Below are 6,448 nucleotides of genomic sequence, written 5' to 3'. Positions count from 1 at the left end.
TCAGAGTCAGCAATCGTTACCATTTCTCGAAACTTGTCAGTTGGTCTCCCTCCCCCACCTCTTAATTTTTTGTGATTGCTGTTTGTATTGAAGCAGATCCCAGACCCCGAATCCTCCCACGGGGTAAATCTGTCTTTGCCACTGGAACGGGCGTCGGTCTGGGAGTGCAGCGTGGACCCACGGGGCCGAGGCAGCTGTGGTCCGGGCCCGCCATCAGGGCAGCGCCCAGCAGTTTGTCCCGGAAAGCATTCCTTTCCCTTGTTCTAGAAGATCGCTGCTGGCTTCCAGGGAAGGCCCTGGGCTTTGTTTGAAAACAGCACAAAAACCTTGCTGACCTCACGCCAGTGTCATACCAGAGACCCTGCAAAGGGGACCAGTCCGTGATGTCCTGATTCCAGACAGCCATCGCTACCCAGAGGACCTCCCTTTGCAGCCTGTCCCACTGGGTGGACGGTCCCTGCCTGGACAGGACATCCCACGTTTGCCCTTGAGTCCTGGCTGGTTGGTATGCTGCTGCTTTTCTGAGCCTCTTTTGAGTCATTTTTGGTGATTGAAGTAGTAATAATCCTAATAAAATAATAGTAATAAAATGGAGCTGTCACACACGCAAACCTCCCTGGGAGGAACCTAGCTGGGGTTTGAGACAAAGGCAAGGGTCTATCTCCTCTGCTTTCTTGTGCAAACCTCCCTCCGCCCTTGCCCTCCTGTGCTGGGAGATCCCTGTGTGGTCTGTTATACCCCAAAGGGGCAGGGACTGGGTCTCAGGTCCCAGGACCCAGTTCCCAGCCTGCGCTGAAGATACTTCCACTGGTTCTGATGGTGCTTTAAGCGCAGAGTCATGTGCCTGATCAGGAGAGAGAGAGAGAGAGAGAGAGAGAGAGAGAGAAGGAGGGAGGGAGGGAGGGAGGAAGGAAGGAAGGAAGGAAGGAAGGGAGGGAGGGAGGGAGGGAGGGAGGGAGGGGAGGGAGGGAAGAAAGACATACTGTTTGAATCCTGTCAAACGACTCCCCTTTGTTGATTCTAGTTTTGTTTTTCTTTTTGGTGGCTCATTTCAGGGGCTTCGGTTTTCAGCTTTCCGTTTCACTTGTGCCGCTTTGGGGGTGCACAGAGCCAGGCTTAGGGAGCGCACCAGCCCCTCTGCTCTGATGGGCTCCTGCACCTCCCGCGGCCTCCGTCCGGAAGACACAGACTCCTTCTGCCCTGGGTGCTGGAGGCCCCCAGCCTCCTGTGTCCCTCACACCCCCTACCCAGCTCACACCATCAAGGCGGAGAATGAACGAAACCAGCCTGCCCAGAGAATGCAGAGCACAGGCCCCAGGGAAGCAGATCGCTGGGTTTCCACGGGGAGACTTGGAAAGGAGCAGCCTTCCTCGGAAACTCAGCTGAGGCTGGACGGGGCTGCCCCCTTGGAGGCCGGGGGAAGGAGGTGGGGAAGGTGGAACGAAGAGTGGCATCTGGGCGGGGCACCAAGGGGGAGACACAGCCACGCAGCCTGGCTGGTAGAAGTCACTCGAGGTCAGAAATGCCCCAGCAGGAAATGAGATGCAGCTTGTAAAGGACATCAAAGGAAGTGGAAGAACATTCTTCTAATATGTCAGGGAGAGGAGAGGGAGCGGGGAAAATGCTGGCCCTTTATTAGGGGAGGGGAGGGGGGGAGATGAGATGGAGCTCGATAATTAAAATCAAGATAATGAAAATCAAAAGAGCTGGAGAACTGGGGGTGGGGGTGAGCATCTTCCTGCAGCCAGGAGACCCAAGGAGCAGGCTCCGGGCCCTGCTGACGCAGCCCTCTGCCCGGCACCCCCAGACCAGTGTTTAGAGGCCTGGCCATCTCAGTCGGCTCCTGCAGGCCTGGGGTGCCGCGTCCCTCGGGGTGCACACGGCAGGCCACCAGCACAGGGCTGGCATTGCCAAAGACCTGGCTGCTGAATGCACTCCTTTTCCTGGAAGAAAACCCCAGCTGAACCTGTGTGCCAACACTTGAATGCCTAGACCATTGCGGAGCCCAAGTCCAGCCCCCTCCGTGGAGAGAGAGGCAGGGTGTCCATCCAACCGAGGAGCTGCTGCCATAGAGGGGAGGGCAGGCCTCACACCCTGCCTGCAGCCAGGGGCCACATCCTCCCTCGACTCAGGTCAAGGCCCCTCTCCAGTGCCCACATCCAGTGCCCACCTGAGGCTGGCTGTTTGGAGCAGGGCCCTGTTCCCTGACTCTGTAGGCTGCGCCCCAAGATGAGCCCGCCCTGCTGCATCTGGGGGCACCCAAGGAGGCATTATAGCCCCTGTAGCAGCACCACTTCCTGGTGGTCAAGATGGCCCAACCTGGCCATCACTTCCACCCTCCAAGGAGGGAGATTTTAAAAATCTGGGGAAATACACAGCTGCATCAGATACATGGAGGAATTAGTGGTCAACCCCCCACCCTAGGCCGCAGGCCTGATCGGTGTGGGCACTGGAAAACACCTGTCCCATCTCCCCCCACCCCCTGTGCCTCCGGGGTGACCACGGAGGTGACCATGGCTGCCGTTATGGGGAAGTTGATGCCAGACACACGTAAGTGTCCAGGAGCTGAAAGTTGTGCCCTCCTGAGAGCGTGGCCCTTCCAGCTGGAGGACTCAGTCCAGCCTCTGAAAGGGGAAGGCTCCCAGAACACCCGCAGGGCTGGGTGCGCCTGGGACAGACAGGGTACTGGCCCCCTCTTTTAGGGGCTGGCAGGTCCCTAACTGGGCTAGGCCTTAGTTTAGCGAGATGCGATGGAGCCTGGTATGCCTGGAGGTCAGGGGCGGGGTTGTTTATCCCAGGCCCCGGGGGAGGGGAGGAGAGGGGAGGGGGGAGGGAGGGTCGGGGAGGGGGGAGGGGCGCGGAAGGGGGGAGGGGAGGGGAGCGGAGGGGAGGGGGGGCGGGAGCGGTGGGGAGCCTGGTCCTCCGGTGTTAGGGAGCTTTCCCGGGCTCCCAACACTATAGACAGTATAGCAGCACTATAGACACTATAGCAGCAACAGTAACAACTGGGGTTCAAAAGTTCAAGAATTTGGTTCAGAGGCAGCCCGAGTGAGCACCCTAAGCCCGGGCGGGTGCGTGGGTGCGTGGGCACCCGGCAGGAGGGCCCGTACTGGCTACCCGAGGGGACAGCGGCCCTGGGCGCAGGCCTCTCCGGAGGGGAGGCCGCGGTGGGTCCCCGCGGGAGCTGCGCGGGGCCGGAGGGAGCCCGCGGCGGTGCCCCGCGGCCGCGTGTGCGGCGTTGGCGGGCGGGAGGCTCCCTCTCGGGGCCGCGGCCGCGCTGGGCTCGCCGGTCCGCGGGGAGGGGCGGGAAGGCAGCTGGACGCGGCGGCGATTTATGGGCCTTTCAGGCGAGCAGGTGCCTCTTCGGGCCGCCCATTGTCTCGCCGGCCTCACAATGGGGCTGCTGCAGCCGCAGTGCCGGCCCCCGCCGCGGCCCGCGGCCTGCACGGGCGCGAGGGCCCCGGGGCGGCGCGGGCCGTCCGTCCGTCGTGCTTTGGTCGTCAGTGCGTCCGTCCGCGCGTCCTCCGCGCTCCAGGCGGCGGGGAGCCGGCCCGGCGCTCCCGGCGTCTGTCCCGGCGCATGACCCGCGCGCCCGGCCCGAGGGCACCCCGCGCCCTGACGTGCGCCCGCGGCCGTGGCGCCCGCTCCTCACGCGCCGTCGGGCACCCGGCTCCGCCCGGCTGGCACGGCCCGCGCCGCCGCGTCCCGGGCGCACACACAGGGGCCCATTCTTCCCGGCTCCGCGCAACCATATGGCAAATCCGCGTCGACACAGCAGCCCCCGCTCATTCAGGCGCAGAATGTCCCGCAACGGGGAACAATCACAACTCTGTTCGCGTCTATTATGGATGCGAACGGGCGAGAAAAAAAATCATTTAACTCCAAGAGATAGCCAGCTAATTACCAACCATATGTGAGCCCGGATTCAAAGCGATGCCGAGGAGTTCATTCTGAATCGGGGCGACTTTATTAGGTATAGAAGACAGATGTCCCGACAGCACACGCATCACAGAAAATCGTGTCGGGGAGTTCTTGAAATGTCCGGGAGAGCTCTTTAAATATTAAAGACCCAGCCCTGCTGATGGGCTGGGCTGGGGTCCTCTGGGAGACCCGGGCCGGGAGCAGGACTTAGCAACAGAGACAGTGGCAGACGCCGGCCCTGCTGTCCAAGGGAGGGGTGCCCTCTCCTCCCCCTCCCCGCGGTGCTCAGACGCCTTCCTCTTAGGTGCTCTGGGCCCCCACCCCCGACCCCGGGGAAGGTGCGGAGGGAACCCCGTGGGCCCTGATGGCCCAGGGGATGGCTCTGCTGGGGTACTGAGTCCCCCAGGGAAGGAGCTGGGGTACCTTGCCCCCAGGGAAGGAGCGGGAAGGAAGGTAGGGTTGGGGGAGGGGGTGTCTGATTCCACTGGCCCAGCCAGAGCCCGGGTGGGCTGAGCACACAGTAGGTCTTCCACTGGAATTTATAGTGAATGAGTGAATGAACGAACGAGCCAGTGGCAGCCAACCCGACTAAGAAAATCCCTTGTGGGGTGGGTGAGAGTAGGGGACAATAAGGAAGGAAAACACTCCTGATTTCTTAACCAAGAAAATAGCCTCTGGCCATGCGCCCCATTCTTTGAGGAAGGAAAAAGAGAAAGCTCGTTAGACAGAGAGAAAAAATCTTTCTCTGTTTTCCATGCAATGTAATTACGTTCCAGCTTTTTCTCCTTGTTATTCTTTTAAGCCAAATGTCTGAATAAAAGGATTATTCCCCCGCCCCCCCCCAGGGCTGTGGGCGCCTCTGCTGGCTAGATTAACTGCTGCTCATGGCTTCCGCATCTTCTATGAAAATAAGTGAGGTCAGCTGCCATTCGATTGTCACAGCATATATATTTGAAAATTTAAATATTTGAGTCAAAGGAAAAAGGAGGATTTGCATTCTGCCCAATGCGACAAGCGCGTTCCGTGAACACTGCACAAGGGAAACGTTTCAATCGGAATGAATTGTCTCCTCGGAGGAGGATTCTGTATAAAGGCAGTCAGTGCTTTCTCTTTTGTTTCTTCTGCTTTTGTTTTGTGTTGTGTTTTTCTTTCCTCTTACCCGCTCCATCCAGGAGGGTGTTTTCTGAAACCTGGTGACTGACTTTGGTTTCAAGGACATAAAGAAACGTGGAAAAACTCCCAAGAAACACTCACATCGGAGGCTTCTCTGGCACAAAAGCAAAATTTAATTGAACATGTGCGGGTGGAAAAATAGATATTGGGGACTCCCAGTGCCACCAGAATGGGCCAATCAGCTGACTCCAGCTGGACTGGAGGAGGCTGTTAATGAAGGCCCGGTGGGCAGGAGGGAGGCCCAGCAGCGCCCGCAGCCCCCAGCCTGGGCTTGGCCCTCCAGGCAGGCCCCGATTCTCCAGGGCACCAAACCTCCCCAGCCACCCAAGTCAGCCGGATCCAAGCGCGCACTCTCCCCAGTTAGCGTTAGGGGCCCACAGCTGTGGGCTTTGCACATGGCTTTTTAATCTTGGCCTTGGAAAATGGCATTCTGGGGGACTCCCCACTTTCACAATGAGTCCCTGGGTGTCAGGACACTGCTTCTAAAGGAAGCCGGCTGTAGGGAGCTTGATGCACTGAATTAGAAAAGGTCTCAAAGCTGGCATGGGTGGGGGTTTCTGTTGGTCTGGAGGTCTGGGCCATGGCATCTCTGCCCACCCTGGCTGCATGGGTCTGGACAGGTGTCTTCCCCTCTGTCGAGTTTTGGAGGGGCGGATGCTGGGGGTATTAGTCTCCTAGGGCCTTCTGTAACTAAGTCCCACAGACATTCATTGTCTCCAGTCGTGGAGGCTGGAAGTCCAAGGTCAAGGTGTCGGTAGGGTTGGTTTCTCTGAGGCCTCTCTCCTTGGTGTGTAGACGGCCATCTTCCCCCTGTGTCCTCACATGGCCGTCCCTCTGTGTGTGTCTGTGTCCTGATCTCCTCTTCTTATAAGGACACCCGTCATATGGGATTAGGGCCCCACCCTGGTGACCTCATTTGAACTTAATCACCTCTTTCAAAGCCCCCTCTCCAAATAAGGTTGCATCCTGAGATACTAGGGGTTAGGATTCGACACGGCACAACTCAGCCCATAATTCTGAGCTTCCAGTTTGGGCCTCTTGCCCTGGGGTCTGAGATGACCAAAGGTGAGCTGCCCTGTTCGGGCCTCCAGCAGGCTGGGTCATCGTGAGGGTGGGCGCTGGGCTGTGGCGCCTGCTCCTGAGGCTGGGGGATAGGCTTGGTGACTGAGGTTCATGACTAATGCAGGCTCTAGGGCCTCACACACCTTTCAGAGAAGTCTCGAGGGGCATCTGGAGACCCCCATCCTTCCAGGCCCAACCCCCCTCCCTTCTGGACTGAATATTCAGAGTCCAGAAAGGGAGGCCATCTCATGCCCAGCTCCTTTAGAACCCGGCCCTGGTCCAGAGGTGCAGG

This window comes from Pseudorca crassidens, chromosome 9, assembly GCF_039906515.1.
Source record: "Pseudorca crassidens isolate mPseCra1 chromosome 9, mPseCra1.hap1, whole genome shotgun sequence".
Classification (NCBI taxonomy): Eukaryota; Metazoa; Chordata; class Mammalia; order Artiodactyla; family Delphinidae; genus Pseudorca; species Pseudorca crassidens.
The sequence above is the reverse complement of the archived record's forward strand: the minus strand, read 5'-3'. Positions refer to the sequence as shown.